This window comes from Neomonachus schauinslandi, chromosome 7 (genome assembly GCF_002201575.2).
Source record: "Neomonachus schauinslandi chromosome 7, ASM220157v2, whole genome shotgun sequence".
NCBI classification, from domain to species: domain Eukaryota; kingdom Metazoa; phylum Chordata; class Mammalia; order Carnivora; family Phocidae; genus Neomonachus; species Neomonachus schauinslandi.
This window is the reverse complement of record NC_058409.1, coordinates 132,198,968-132,215,456: the sequence shown is the minus strand read 5'-3', so window position 1 is coordinate 132,215,456 and position 16,489 is coordinate 132,198,968.

Here is a 16,489-nt window from a genome sequence, read left to right as displayed (position 1 = left end):
AGGCAGAACTGAAAAAGACCACACTTACATATCCCTAAAATGAACCCTCTGCGTGATTAGAGTAAATTGCTAGTACTCACATTGCTAGCAAGGAGGAGGGGATCTTAACTTTCTCAAGATTTTATCCTCTAGAGCTTCTGTCAGTTTTAAAACACAGTTTGGTAAAAGCGGAAAAAAAAAAAAAAAGCATGATAACAAACCAGAATCAAACCCAAGAGAAAAAAAACAAAAACAAAACCAAAAAACAAGTGGAAACAGGCTATCAGAAAATCCAATTAAAGGCATTAGGAGACAAAACTTTAAAATATTTATTGTTTGTATGTTGAAGAAGTAGTGAACTTCAGAGAATCTACAAAAGTAACCAAAAGGAAATTGAATTTATTTGTAGGTATTTTGTGGTTTTGATGTTATTTATATGGTATTTTTTTCATTTTATATTATCTTAGATTGTTCATTGACTTCATGTAATCTTAGACTGTTGCTTTTTTAAGGTTATGCTGTTGACTTTTTTAAATAATTTATTTGAGTAGGGGAGGGGCAGAGGGAGAGAGAATCTTAAGCTGACTCCACGCTGAGCACGGAGCCCAAGGCAGGGCTGGATCCCATGACCCTGAGATCATGACCTTTGCCGAAATCAAGAGTCAGATGCTTAACAGACTGTGCCACCCAGGTGTCCCTTGACTTTTATATATTGATTTAGATCCTATGACCTTGTTATATTAATATAAATAGTTGGCTTATGTATTCTTTTGGATTTTCAAAAGTTAACTTCCAGGGCACCAGCATTTTCTGTGTGTATAACAATGCATGTACGTGTGGTGGTACTTAGGTATTCATTTTATGAAAAAACGTACTTCCAAAAAAAAAAAAAAAGTAAAAGCAAGATATGTGTGTTGAAATCTCCCCAAATAAATTGCAGACCTTCAAAAAGCTGGGAAAATAAAAGCAAAGTCTGGAATCAGTTATTTAAGATGTCTTCAGTAGAAGAGTGGTGAAGTATGGAGATGATAAATATAAATCTACAATAGAAATATGATGCTGAAACTGCTGAACCTAAATGACAAAATTCAAATCTTAAGTTTCCAGACGGAAAGGAAACATTTCCCCTGAACAAACAGCATTAGAATAACACGCTTTCTTTAAGTAAAAATAAGGACCAAAGAACCTGGAATAGTTTATAGTAGGTGAATATCAGCTTAGGCTTCTGTATTAAATTAAACTTTCAGTCAAGAGAGAATCAAATATAAATATTTTCAAGCACACAAACTATAACGTTTTTCACAGTTTACATCTTGATTGAATTTTTTAAAAAGATTATGTAAGCAACAGAAGGAAAGAATGGGAAGCAAGAAACACAATATGAACACAGTTTAATAAGAAGTATTGATATTTTAAATTAAATAGTGACAAATGAAACAACCATTTTGTGATAAATTAGAAACAACCAGCCTTTTCTAAAAACAATAACAGAGAATGTGACATTTTTTTCTGTGGGAGTTTAAATAATGCTATAATCTTTATATTGTTCCAAAGAAGGATAGAAAATGTGGAATGTATTCAAACAACTCAATGATATGTATTAAAATTTTGCATAGCCCCTAAAAAATATTATCTATTTTAAAGTATTTCAAATAAAAGGAGTAGAAACATTGTAAACTTCATTGATCAAACAGAAATGAGGATGGGGTAAAAAAAAACCTTGAACACAGAAAATACCCTCCAAGTAGTAGATTTGCCAATTATTTTTATAATCAAAATAAATATAAAATAACTAAGTATAATAAAGCATATAAGGGCTACTTATAGGAAAAAGTATACAGACACTATTGAATGCTGTATAATAAATAAGAAAGCAAATAAGTATGTAAATATGAAATTGAAAGGAGATGAAATTCAAACATGGTAAAAAAAAATGGCATAGTAATGAGAAAAGAGAAAAAATTAATTATCCAGTATATAATTGAGAGAATAAATAAAAGGAACATAAACTTCCTTAAAATATTGAACTGTATAAATGAAAAGTAAGTTGCTATAGAAATAATGTGAATTATTTATATTGGCTCTAGATAAATTAGAAACCAGAGTTTAATACAAATATCAGAAGTATTAAAACCATTGTATAGAAACAGACAGTACATATACACACAAATCACCTCAGACAGAGAAGTTTTATAAAGATTCAAACTATGTGATCTCATTATCATAAAGTTCTAAAGGCTATAAAAAATAGTGTTAACATCTCTTTTAAAGTAGAGGAAGTGCAAGATCTCACTTACAAATATTTTTGCAGAACAATTACTAGAGAGAACTAGAAGTATGCATTTATCAACTATTATTAAATCACCATCAAAAAATAGATATAGTCCAAGAATGAAAAAATAGCCAATCATGACAGATTCTATTGATTCAAGACAATAAAGACTTTCAAACATGAAATATTTTCTAAACCTGTGCCTGGGTGTGTTTACTTGTACACTGAATTTGCATATGCAAAATTGTGGAAATATTTAGAGGCCAGGGATAATCACATCTTCCTCCAGAGAAGAAGGAAGGTCCAATGAAGGTTTTATCTTTATAATTATAATGCTGGTGGATTGCTAAATAATTAGTTAGGTTTGGGCTTAGTAATTTTATTTTTTATCTTAATAACCTATGCATTGTTTACTGAGGGCTGAATTAAATTTCTTTGTAATCTAATTAAAAACTTACAAGGCAGAAACATTTTCTTAGAAACTGTATATCATGGAAGCAATTCAAGGTCCATACAGGACAAGAAAGAAGCTAAGTATCTGACTTTGGATACCTTCATTCTCACTTTGACCTGAACATTTTGACTTAAAATGCTGAGGGAATCCATGTCTGATTTATATACCTATTATATATTGTTGTTTTTTATATAATTTAAAGCTATGTAGCTCATAGAAGTCCTTGTAAAAGTAAATACATTTTTAAAATCTTTTCTAAAAAATGTAGAAATGTAAGACCTATTAGCTGACACCCCATTTAAAATGTATTTAGATTGGAAAATCAAGTAATTTTATCCTATCTAATTCTCATGTTTTACAAAGTGGAAAATATCCTATCTCTTCCCTAAGTCTCAAAATGTAATTTGTGGACTTCTTTCATCAGTATTTCCAATGATACTGGGAAGCAGATTCCTTCATCCAAAATAAAACATACTAATTTGGAATCCCATGGAATCAGACCCTCAAATCTTCAAATTTTTTAATCACATTTACTAATTGATTCTTAACTATTTTTAACATATGTAAAATTAAAATTTGTGTAATGATTTTTTATCATTTTATTCTATAGTGTTAGGAAAGTACCTAATCTTTGGTGAAATATTCTACACATCACTCTTCACACTTTTATTTTGTTTCATTGCACTCTTATTACACAAAGAATGGAATATTTTTAAAAATATGAAGTTACGATTCTGAGAAAAACTAAAGTCTGAAGTATATTTTTTCCTCCGTCATCTGTAATTTAAATTTGCTAATGCTGAGCTTAAGAAAAGCAGTGTCAACGGTGCCTGGGTTAAGGGTCTGCCTTTGGCTCAGGTCATAATCCCGGGGTCCTGGGATCAAACTCTGCATGGGCTCCCTGCTCAGTGGGGAGTCTGCTTCTCTCTCTTCCTCTGCCCCTCCCCACCACTGGTGCTCTCTCTCAAATAAATAAATAAAATATTTTAAATAAATAAATAAATAAATAAATAAATAAATAAGAAAAGCAATGCCAGAAAAGCCTTTTGGAAGTAAACTACAGTAACTTTTATTTTCCCCCAAAACAATCAGTCAATGAAATTGGAATAGGCTTGGAGATCATCGTTTTCATCAAATTAGAATGGAAGATGATATACAGAAAATATCCCAAATGATTCAGTTAACATTTTTAAAAGATAGGTTAAAGTGTCTTAAAGTAATATATCCAGAGTATTACAGTGCAAAATAATAAAGTGAGAAGTATCTGATATAATGTACAATTTTATTTAATTACCTTTTATGAATCCCTTGAAATTAAAAAAAAAAATGTCTGGACAGTATTAAGCTACCTCATATTACATAATAGAGATCATTTGAATAGATACTGCCATCAATTTTATGGACTTTCATGAAAGAACTAGATTACTTTTTTTTACATTTATGGTACCAGTCATCCCAAGTTTCATAATCACTGTCCTGCCAAATGCCACTACTAATGAAACAAAGCTGCATTTTGCACCTTCATTTCACATAATCTGAAATACCTGAAAAGAAAGTTATTTTTGGAAGAATTTTTATTGTAGATAAGATCAAAATTTATCAGTTTCACCCTTACAAGCACATACATGCACAAATCATGTAATACATAATCAAAGAAAATGAAGCATTTTCATGTGATTATAGCTAACATGATATGGAAGAAAATCAGATTGTATATTGACAACAGGTATGGGTTTCTTCAACAGAATCACTGTGAAGGAAATTAAATTTCATTGTACACTACAAATGTGTCATTAAAGCTGTGTTATCTTGATCTAAACACTTCAATTCTAAGGATTTAATCTTCTTCAGTTGTGGGACCCCAGGGATTATTTTAGAAACTCCTCTATTACTTCTTCCAATACTACGTATCTGTGCTACCACTTAGACAATAATAAAAAAAAAAACATATAAGACATAAAAAACTTAATGTTGCAGTAAAATACTTGGAATGAAAAAAAATTCTAGCTTTTATTAAAATTTTAGGCTTTAGTTAAAATAAAAAGGGTTACTTCGGTGAACTGTATCCTTTGAAGATTTTTTTTTTAATTTTTTATTTAAAAATTATTTGACAGAGAGAGACACAGCGAGAGAGGGAACACAAGCAGGGGGAGTGGGAGAGGGAGAAGCAGGCTTCCCGCCGAGTAGGGAGCCCGATGCGGGGCTCGATCCCAGGACCCTGGGATCGTGACCTGAGCCGAAGGCAGACGCTTAACGAGTGAGCCACCCAGGTGCCCCGAACTGTATCCTTTGTATCAAAAAAGTTATGAAAGCAAAATGTGCTATTTAGGAATTTATTTCATTGCCCCTAAGTGTCAGGACAGAAGGAAAGTCCTCTTCATGTTCATTATTTACTTTCCGTGTAGAAGAGAAGGCAAGGCTGTTGTAGCTAGGTCTTGATCATCTCCACCAGTTAGTCAGTTGCCCCTCTCCCCATGTCAGGGAAAACAACCTAAGGGACCTGGACTTACACCCTACCTGGTGGCAGTAAGGCACCCTTCCCCCTCCTCCCTGGGTGGTGTTAGAGGAGGCCAAATAGAATCAGGACTTCTATCGTCACTCAACAGTTGCAGAAAGCAGAACTCATTCCCTTTTGTATCCAGTTTGGTATCAGTGGAGGACTCGTGAAGAGCATGAATGCTAATATCTATCTAACAACAAGGAACCCCTCCCTCCTCCATATCATGGAGGCTAAGGGGAGAACCTGGCCTTCCTGGGAGTTGAGCTCCATCTCAGTGATGCCAGATTGTCGGGAGTCATTTATTGTGTAAACTCAAATTAACAGGAAGCAATTTCATTAACAGATAGTGCTGCCTGATGAGTTTGTTCCAATTCAGGGCTTATCTTTAAAGAGTCCTTAAAAGCTGTGTGGAAAGGCTGAAAAGCTGAGTCTGATTTAATGGAAATTGCTTGATATGGTTTTCTCATCTGGGAACTTCAAGACTTAGAGAGATTTCCCTTGAGCTGTAAGGACTCCTCCAAGCCATAGGGTTCTTCTCCAGTTTGAGGGGTAGACAGGGGTAGACAGAGGTGTGCATACTTGAAGCTAGGCTCTGGAGGCAGTGGGCCCTGTTAGAGAAAGGAACTCAACTCAGCAAACGCTTCTCCACCTGGAGAAGCTCTCAGCCTGCCCAGGACAAAGACACACAGAGAAAGAAGTCATGGTCTTACCCACCCTGTGAGGGCTGGGGAAGTGGGATGCACAAGGGAGATATGCTAAAGGATGGTTCCCCAGAGAAGAGAAGTCCCACATAGTAGTTACCTCAAGTCAGAGCAAATTCAAGTAGCCCAAAATCCCCCCCCCAGAGCCAGTGTAAACTGGATGTGCTATTCAAAGAGACACATAGTACAGAAGTAGTTTCAAAGAAATTCTAAACTTGCCTGACAACCCTTAAGGAACTTTTTGCATTTACCTCTTTCTACTCTCCACAGTTGTACTGGACTCTCCCTTTTACCTCCTGCTCACAACCACCTTCACCTTTGGTTGTTTATTATGTTAATCAAGAGTCTCAAATATTTCCCCTTTGCCCATTACCCAGATTTTCTAACCCCAGAACAAAATCATGAGCATTACCGAGGAACTTGTTAGAAATGCAGACCCTCAGACTCCACTGCAGACTTCCTGAATCAAAAACTCTGAGAGTGGAGTCCAGCAGCCTCTGTTTTAACAAACCCCCTCCCCCAAGGGATTCAGAGGCACAGTTGAACTACTGTTTTACTTCAAAGAAGAGCCCAAGAGCTAATTTAAGAAAGCCCAGCCAACAAACAAAACAAAAAACACAAAAACAAAAACAAAAAAAACCTGGCCGTCAAGTCAGCATGCCCCCTTCACCAAATAAGATTCAATTTCCTTTAATATCAAAAATGTTTAGGTTTTAATAAAAAAATCACTCATCATACCTAGAAGCAGGAAAATCTAAAATGGATGAAAGATAGTCAACAGATGACAACCCTGAGATGACACAGATGTTAGAATTATCTCACAAGGATTTTAAAACAGCCATCATAAAAATGCTTCATGATCGATTATGAACATGCTTGAGGCAAATGAATTGATGCAAAGACTTAGAAAAAGCAAAAGAGGAGACTCTGCAAAGAAAATGAAGATATAAAGAAGAGACAAATGGAAATTTTATTCGTATTTTATTTTATTAAAGATTTTATTTATTTATTTGGCAGAGAGAGGGAGAGGCACAAGCAGGGAAAGCAATAGACAGAGGGAGAGGGAGAAGCAGACTCCCCACTGAGCAGGGAGCCTGATGCGGGACTCGATCCCAGGACCCTGGGATCATGACCTGAGCCAAAGGCAGATGCTTAACCGCCTGAGACACCCAATCACCCCAACAAATGAAAATTTTAGAACTGAAAACTACAACAACTAGAATGAAAATCTCAACGTTTCAGGCACCAAGTAAAGGGATTTGCAAACATTATCTTACTTTCTCTTCATAACACCATGGGGTGGAGAAGTGAAGTCTCTTGTTTGAGTTCACACAGTTGCTAAGAGGTGGAATGAGGTCTCAGATTCAAGTAGGTTTGTCTAAAAGCACTTGCTGTAGCCACTACATTGTATAACTTCCCTCACGAAGAAACTAAAATGCAAAGTATAAAAAATATGTACAAGAATATTCACTGCAACGTTGTTCAGAGTGGAGAGAAAGAAAAAATAAATGCCCACCATCAGGGTAATGGCTGGGTGAATTATATAGTAAATCCATACCTTAAAATATTCTGTTACTGTCAAAAAGCAATGAATTAAAGATTATAACAGTTGAAAGAAAAAAAAAAAAAAACACTCAGTGGATGGTACAACAGCAGAATTGAAAGGACTGAGTAGGGCGCCTGGGTGGCTCAGTCGGTTAAGTGACTGACTTTGGCTCAGGTCATGATCCCAGGGTCCTGGGATCGAGTCCCACGTCGGGCTCCCTGCTTGGCGGGGAGCCTGCTTCTCCCTCTCCCGCGCCCCCTGCTTGTGTTCCCTCTCTCGCTGTGTCTCTGTCAAATAAATAAATAAAATCTTAAAAAAAAAAAAATTAAATAAAATTAAAAAAAAAAAAAAAAAAGAAAGGACTGAGTAAAGTATTAGTGAACTTGAGGACAGAAAATAGTTAATCTTAACATAAGAGACTAATGTACCAAAAAAAAATTTAGGAAGAACAGAGCTTCTGGGATATGTGAGACTATAACAAATATATGTAACATTTGTATCATCAAAATCTTTTGGGTTCTGTCAATTAAAAAAAAAAAACCCTCAAGGGCGCCTGGGTGGCTCAGTTGGTTAAGCGACTGCCTTCGGCTCAGGTCATGATCCTGGAGTCCCTGGATCGAGTCCCGCATCGGGCTCCCTGCTTGGCAGGGAGTCTGCTTCTCCCTCTGACCCTCCCCCTCTCATGCTCTCTCTCTCTCTCTCTCTCATTCTCTCTGTCTCAAATAAATAAATAAAATCTTTAAAAAAAAAAAAAAAAAACCCTCAAGCTATTTTGGGACCCCTTACCAAATTTCACAAAAAGATACAAAATGTAATTAGTAATATGAATTTCCAGAAAATGGAATAATTTACATAAAAATTGTTTAATGCAAAAGTGTGGGATTATATGAGCAATGGGCCTCAGTTTTCTAAATACATATGGATAGTTATATTCATTGATGAGAAGAACCAATTCTGCTATAATTCCTTGAAATACAGGCATACAATACTCCAGAATTAAGTGTATGCTGGCCTTAAGAAATATCAGCTACTATCATTTGGTCTCGGCCAAACAATTTCAGAAAAATAATAATAATCTTCTTGAATCCTTTCATTCTGTAAAAAGTGCACCGAAATTTATTCTGTGATATGAATTAGATGTCTTTCTTCAGTGACACATTCCTACATAATATGCAATGATTTTACTTGACATATTCCATTGTTTCTCATAGGATTTTGAATGAGCTTCCTAATTTTGTATTAAAACAATACAATCTTGAAATCATTGAAATTGCATTAAGCAGGGCACCTGGGTGGCTTAGTTGGTTAAGCGATGCCTTCGGCTCAGGTCATGATCCTGGAGTCCCGGGATGGAGTCCCGCATCAGGCTCCCTGCTCAGCGGGGAGTCTGCTTCTACCTCTCCCGCTCCCCCCTCTTGTGCTCTCTCTCTCTCACTCTCTCTCTCAAATAAATAAATAAAATCTTTAAAAAAATTTTAAAAAATGAAATTGCATAAGTTAGTAATGAATGTGATACGTAACAAAAGGCTATTGTTCAGGTACAAATGCCGAAAGCACACCAAAAGAGTCATACCTTAGTTTTGTCAAATTTAACACAAATTTACAAAATATATTACCTCTCAATATTAACTATATAGTAAGTATTTATGTGTCATTTATATATAATATGATATATAGTAAATATATATACTATATTATAGTATACACAGTATGTATATATGTGTATATATATGGTATAGTATATATGGCATATAGTATAAATACTGTATAACATAGAATATATAATTTATCTTATATAATATCATTACATAGCATAATGTATTCATTTCATACCTTTCTTTTAATTACTCAAATTCACTATTAAGAAAATATCATGTTTGTCAATATTTTGTCTATTCACTCTAAAACTTGTGCTGAAAGTAAAGAGGCATTTTTATCACTTAATTTCTTCCTTCAAATGATGCTTTGAAAATATTTATGCCTTTCTGTTTCACTTAAATATTTTGGGGTCTTTTTAAACATTAGTATTCCAAATTATAGGGCATATTAAAATATAAGTGGATGTTTGTGTGTATGTGTGTGTGCACGTGGGTTTGTGAATGTGTGTTTAGGACAGTGTTAAAAAATTTTTAACTTCATGAATAAATTCATAGTTGAAATTTTATATATAGAATTCCAAAAAAATTTAATAAATTATCTAATTTTACCTAGTTATCTAAAAATTTAATGAACTTTTCTAATGTTAAAAATTTCTTTCTTTCTTAAAAGATCTTCTCCATATAATTTAAATTAGTCTTAAAAATTGTTAGCAATTCTCATTTTAATTAAAATTATTGATCTAGTATCTTTATATTGCAATGATATTAACTGCACAGGGGAAGTGTCTATTTTCTTTTCCCTTGCATATAACAGTGATAGTAAAAATTCAATATAATATTTCCAGTTTATGCTCTTTCTAAAATTCAGTTAATATGAACAGTTATTTCAGGAAATCTTTTAATAGAATTGGCTATATTTATAATGCCATCACCTGTACTGTTTAGTTTCAAAATATTCCTTATGTCTCAGTTCTTAAGAAACTGAAAAACCTATAAAACAAAGTGTAATAAAGGCACAGTTTTTCAAGGCACACAGTTCTTAGAGAACTATCAAATGCTCTAGTTGGGTATAAATAGCATTGTAGTAGTTCATATTTTTTTCACTTGATTCCATTGGTTTGGATTTGCATATAATATTATTCTCTGGTAAATTATGTAATATAGAATGAACTGACGTATAAAAGAAAACTATTGTGGCTTGGGGAGGTTTCAGCTAAGTTAAATCTTTTATTTGAGTTCTGATTTTTTTCAGAAACTCAATCACTAGTCTAGTTTTTAGATTCTGTCAATTTATGAATTAAAAATGATTTGTAAGAAATTGAATAGAGAAATTAAATTATGCCTTTTATAAAAAGGAATCACTTTTCAATGGATTTATAAAGTTCCTGTAACTTGAAAGACCTTCATGTTTCTCTAACTTCATGTGTGATCTCAACACTGACTTTGGAAAGCACCTTCGTTAAGCTTTCATTGATCCATAAAGATTTAATTGCACCATATGCTGCAAATTCACTGCTAACTGAAGTGTAATCAGTAGTTTCCATTTTTCTGATTACCATATTTCTTTGGGACTATTTCATTAATGTTTTAAAATAATTGTAAACTATTTTTTAATTGATAATGATTCCGTTCACTCTTTACTTCATGGTCAGCACTCCCTAATGTGCCACTCCATATTACGATTACCAACCCCGGAGAACACTTCACTTGAATAATTTTTGAAAAGCCATTTTATTTGCTCAAGTCAAGTGAATTCCACTTAATTTTTTTCTAACTAAACAAAAACAACAAAAAAGGGATCTTTGAAGACAACAGTATCTCACTTACATGCCTTTTCACCCTTTTTGAACCAGAGAATTAGTATTACTTCTGAGGTAGATATTACTGTCACTATATTTGCAATGCCCAGTAGAGCTTATAATTCTGAGTTCACATAAGAGTTAGAGCATCATATTGTAACAAGGATTATGTTACCCCTATGTTAACCCCAAGGAGAGTTACCCCCAAACGTTTCTGTGTATAATTAGATGTCATAAAAATGAAAAAAAGTCATAAAAATGCATTTAATTTTACACATCACTTTTTATTGTTTTTTTTGTAGCATTAGCTATTTTTCTTATTGTAAAATATATTCTTTAGAATACATAAATTGTAAAACATAGGCAACTAATGGAAAATATTAAAATTCACCTATAGGGGTGCCTAGGTGTCTCAGTCGGTTAAGTGTCTGCCTTCAGCGCAGGTCATGATCCCAGGGTCCTGGGATAGAGCCCCACATTGGGCTCCCTGCTCTGCGGGAAGTCTGCTTCTCCCTCTCCGACTCCCTCTGCTTGTGTTCCCTCTCTCACTGTCTCTCTCTCTGTCAAATAAATAAATGTTTAAAAAAATTTAAAAAAATAAAATTCACCTATAATGTCGCCTCTCAATAAAGAATTCTGTTAAATATTTGATTTAATTGTATCCAGACAAAATTATGTCTCCCAGACTTCTACAACACAATGTGCAAATCTAAGAGGGTGTTCCTGATCTCTCTTGAAGCTGTCATCTGCACCACTATTGGCAGCATTGGAAAGGACACCCAGATGAGTAGTAAATTGAAGATCTTACTTTATTTGTTTTTTTAAATTTATTTTTTTATTATTACATTCAATTAGTCAGCATATAGTATATCATTAGTTTTTTTTTTTTTAAGATTTTATTTATTTATTTGAGAGAGAGAGAATGAGAGACAGAGAGCATGAGAGGGAGGAGGGTCAGAGGGAGAAGCAGACTCCCCGCTGAGCAGGGAGCCCGATGCGGGACTCGATCCTGTGACTCCAGGATCATGATCTGAGCCGTAGGCAGTCGCCTAACCAACTGAGCCACCCAGGCGCCCCATATCATTAGTTTTTGATGTAGTGTTCAATGATTCATTAGTTGAGTATAATACCCAGTGCTCATCACCACACATGTCCTCCTTAATACCCATCACCTGGTTACCCCATCCCCCCATGCCCCTCCCCTCTGTAACCCTCAGTTTTGTTCCCAGAGTCCAGAGTCTCTCATGGTTAGTCTCCTTCTCTGATTTCTTCCCATTCAGTTTCCCCTCCCTTCCCCTGTGGGCCTCTGTGCTATTCTTTATGTTCCACATACGAGTGAAACCATATGATAATTGTCTTTCTCTGCTTGACTTATTTCACTTACCATAATCCCCTCCAGTTCCATCCATGTCGATGCAAATACTGGGTATTCATCCTTTCCGACAGATGAGTAATATTCCATTGTATATATTTATACCACATCTTCTTTATCCATTCATCTGTCGATGGACATCTGGGCTCTTTCCATAGTTTGGCTATTGTGGACATTGCTGCTATGAATTGGGGTGCATGTGCCCCTTATTTTCACTACGTCTGTATCTTTGGGTTAAATACCTTGTAGTGCAATTGGTGGGTTGCATGGTAGCTCTATTTTTAATGTCTTGAGGAAACTCCATACTATTTTCCAGAATGGCTGTACCAGCTTGCATTCCCACCAACAATGTAAGAGGGTTCCTCTTTCTCCACATCCTCGCCAACACTTGTTGTTTCCCGTCTTGTTAATTTTTGCCATTCTAACTGGTGTAAGGTAGTATCTCATTAAGGTTTTGATTTGTATTTCCCTGATGGCCAATTATGTTGAACATTTTTTCATGTGTCTGTTAGCCATTTGTATGTCTTCTTTGGAGAAGTGTCTGTTCATGTCTTCTTCCCATTTATTGACTGGATTATTTGTTTTTTGGGTGTTGAGTTTGAGAAGTTCTTTATAGATCTTGGATATTAGCCCTTTATCGGTAGTGTCATTTACAAATATCTTCTCCCATTCCATGGATTGCCTCTTACTTGTTGACTTTACTTTGCTGTGCAAAAGTTTTTTATCTTGTTGAAGTCCCAAAAGTTCATTTTTGCTTTTGTTCCCCTTGCCTTTATAGACATTTCTTGAAAGAGGTTGCTGTGGTCAATGTTGAAGAGGTTACTGCTTATGTTCTCCTCTAGGATTTTTTGAGGATTTTTGAAGATCTTACTTTAAAAAATACCAATAATTGGAGAAAAATACAGCAATGACCAAGGGGCCCAACACATCATTGAAATGATTAGTGGTCCACAGGAATTGGCTATGAAATAAAAAAGCCCTTAAAGAAAAAAAGAGAAAAAGCACGTTATCATTGCATTTCGCACCTACCACCACTAAGAACACATACCTAGTAACTCTTTTCAAATTATGGAAACATCATGTTCAATACTTTGAAATGCTGTACCAATATATTTACAAAATGAGAAGTATGTCTACCAGTTTTGAGTAGGGTCCAGTGTAAGAACAGGTTCTGAATCAAGTACATACCATGTATAAATAGTCTTATCTAGGGGTGCCTGGATGGCTCAATCAGTTGAGCCACCAACTCTTGGTTTCAGCTCAGCTCATGATCTCAAGGTCATGAGATTGAGCCCTCTTTTGGGCTGCCTGCTCAGTGTGGAGTCTGTTAGAGATTCTCACCCTCTCCTTCCTCCTCTGCCCCTTTCCCCACTTGTGTGCACATGCACTCTCTCTCCCAAATAAACAAATAAATAAAATATTAAAAAAAATAAAAAGTCCTATCTATTCCTTGAACTACATGAGTAAAAAGATTCTTTTTTTTTTTAAAGATTTATTTATTTATTTGAGAGAGCGAGAATGAGAGAGAGCACATGAGAGGGGGGAGGGTCAGAGGGAGAAGCAGGCTCCCTGCCAAGCAGGGAGCCCGATGCGGGACTCGAACCCGGGACTCCAGGATCATGACCTGAGCCGAAGGCAGTTGCTTAACCAACTGAGCCACCCAGGTGCCCCGAGTAAAAAGATTCTATAGACTTAGAAATCTCTCTAGTAGAAAACAATTCCATGAATCTAAGAGAAGTGTATGGCAAGCTTCATTAAAAGGGAAAAAAAAAAAAAAATGAAGTCTAAGTGGCTTCTGGAAAAAGCCATGTTTCTGCCAAAATAATTATAGACTACTTGAAAAGATAGCTTCTAGTGTGCCCCTGGACCCAATTATAAAGGAGGTATAGATGATGAAGTGACCATGTGTCCAGAGCTGGCTGCTCTTAGGCTTACAGAATCATAAGATAGGGCAGAACCACTAGAAATTAATTCAAATATAACATTAATATATCATAAATTGTACATGAACCATATACCATAGATTGGCCAGATAATACAAGAGAGTCACACAAGAAAGTGCCTCAGTCTGTGAAACCCATCATTATTGGACCATTGCCTGTCTCTCAGGCCTCAACTATGACTGCAAAGAAGTTTCCTATAACAATCTGATGAAGATTGAAAAAGGCCAAGCTTGATTCTTGGCCATGGATGGGTCAACATAGAATGTGAGTGCAAGATGGAAATGATGCATGATGGCAGTACAGCTCTATTTAGGGATGGTCCTGAAAGACAGAGCCAAACAAGATATTCAAGTGCATCTGTTGATAACTTTGTGTCAAAAGAGATGTGACTTGTGATTAGAATGTATATGTCAGATGGACAGTTGCAAATGCCTTGGCCATTTGGTTAGGCTTGATAAAAGAAAAAAATGAAAGATTATTGGGAAGTGTGTTTAGGGAAGAGGAACATATGGACAGACCTATGGAAGTGTTCATGAAATATGAGATTATTTGTATCACATGTTAACATTCTTTAGAGAGTATTCATCATGGAAGAATAACTAAACAACTAATTGGACAAAATGACCCAGCCAGCTGGGCCAACTGATGTCAGCTGGTGAATATCAGTTAGTCCCTGTAATTGACCACCTATATATCTGCACAACAGGCTTATCAATGTTGTACCTATGGTGGCAAGAATCAGCTTATGGATGGACACACCAGGATGATCTCTTAACTCACCAATGTTGTATTAGCTACTGAGAATGTTAAATATATAACCTATTAGCAACTGAGACAAATACTAAGATGCCAAGATCTCTTGAGAAGTCCAACTGGCCACTTAGTAACAAGCTAATTATATTAAATGTCTTCCAGTAAGGAAGGAGCATGACTTGCTTTCACTGTAATTAACATATATTCTGTGTTTCTGTGTATGAGTCTGACCAAAGAGGCTTAGCCAGCCCCATTATCTGAAGACTTCTATAATGTTTGATATATTGACTTAGGATTTTGCATAACATCACATTCAACCAAATAACTTACCTTACAGAAAGCAATTTTGGCAGCATGCATATAACCATGATATCCACTGACCACATTATAGGTCATACCACTCAGAAACTACCCATCTCAGAATGATAGAGTGAACTTTGAAAGCATGGTTGACACAACAGCTTGGAGATAATGCTCTCTGAAACCTAGGATACGGTGTAAATTATTTTATGAGACTTTGTCAGAAATAGGCAGAATGTATGATCTTATAAAGGATGGAGGTGAAAGTGGTTTCAGTGAGTAACCCACTTAGAAATACAGACTTTCTTTCCCCACAAATCAAGGCTCTGTGGATCTACTGGTGCTGGTTTTCAGAGTGGAAATGTTTACCTCAGGAGCCACAAGGAGAGTTCCATTATACTTTATATTTGCCCCGTCACTTTGTGCCTCTTGTGTTTCTGGTTTTTTTGTTGCTGTGTAACTACCCCACAACTTCAAAGCATGAAACAAGTATCTATTATGATCATGGATTCTGTAGGTCAGAAATTTAGACAGAATAATGCGAGTGGCTCCTCCATGATATCAAAATTCTCAGCAGGAAGACTCAAGTTTTAGACTAGAAATGTTTGAAGGATTGTTTGCTTTCATATCTGGTGATTGATACTGACTAAAACCTGGGGTTTCTCAGGTTTTCTCTATGTGGACTTTTCCATGTATGTACCAGGTTAGTTAGGATTTCATCAAAACATGGTGACTGTTTTCCCCAGAGCTGCAAACATCCCCCAAAGAGGAAAACCTAACATCAGCAATCACACATCATCTTTTCTACCCAACCTCTTGGGTGAAGCAGTCATAAGACTGCAGGTTCAACTGGAAGTATAGTAGACTCCACTTCATGATGGGAATTTGTCAAATTTCAGAAAGCATGTGGGACTAGATACACAGCTGTGTCTATTTTTTTAAATAAAATCTGTGATATTATCCTGGGGGTTGGGGACATGTAATTAAAACTGATCATCAGCAACAGATATGGCTGGTGTACCCAGTAGGGTCAGAGACAAATACTTTTTGTATCCAGGTGATTGACTGAAATGTTGATCTCTAATACTCTACCTAGTCATGATAGTGAGTGGACAAACACAGAAGCAAGGCCTGGGAAGTTATATTATCGTGCCTTAGAGACCTCTTAGATTAGGGGGTTAGTTGATGCTGTTAGATAAGCCATAGAGATGAGCAGAGGTGCTACATAAGGATGAGGGGAAAGGACTGATAGAAAAGGACTGTGATGGGTAT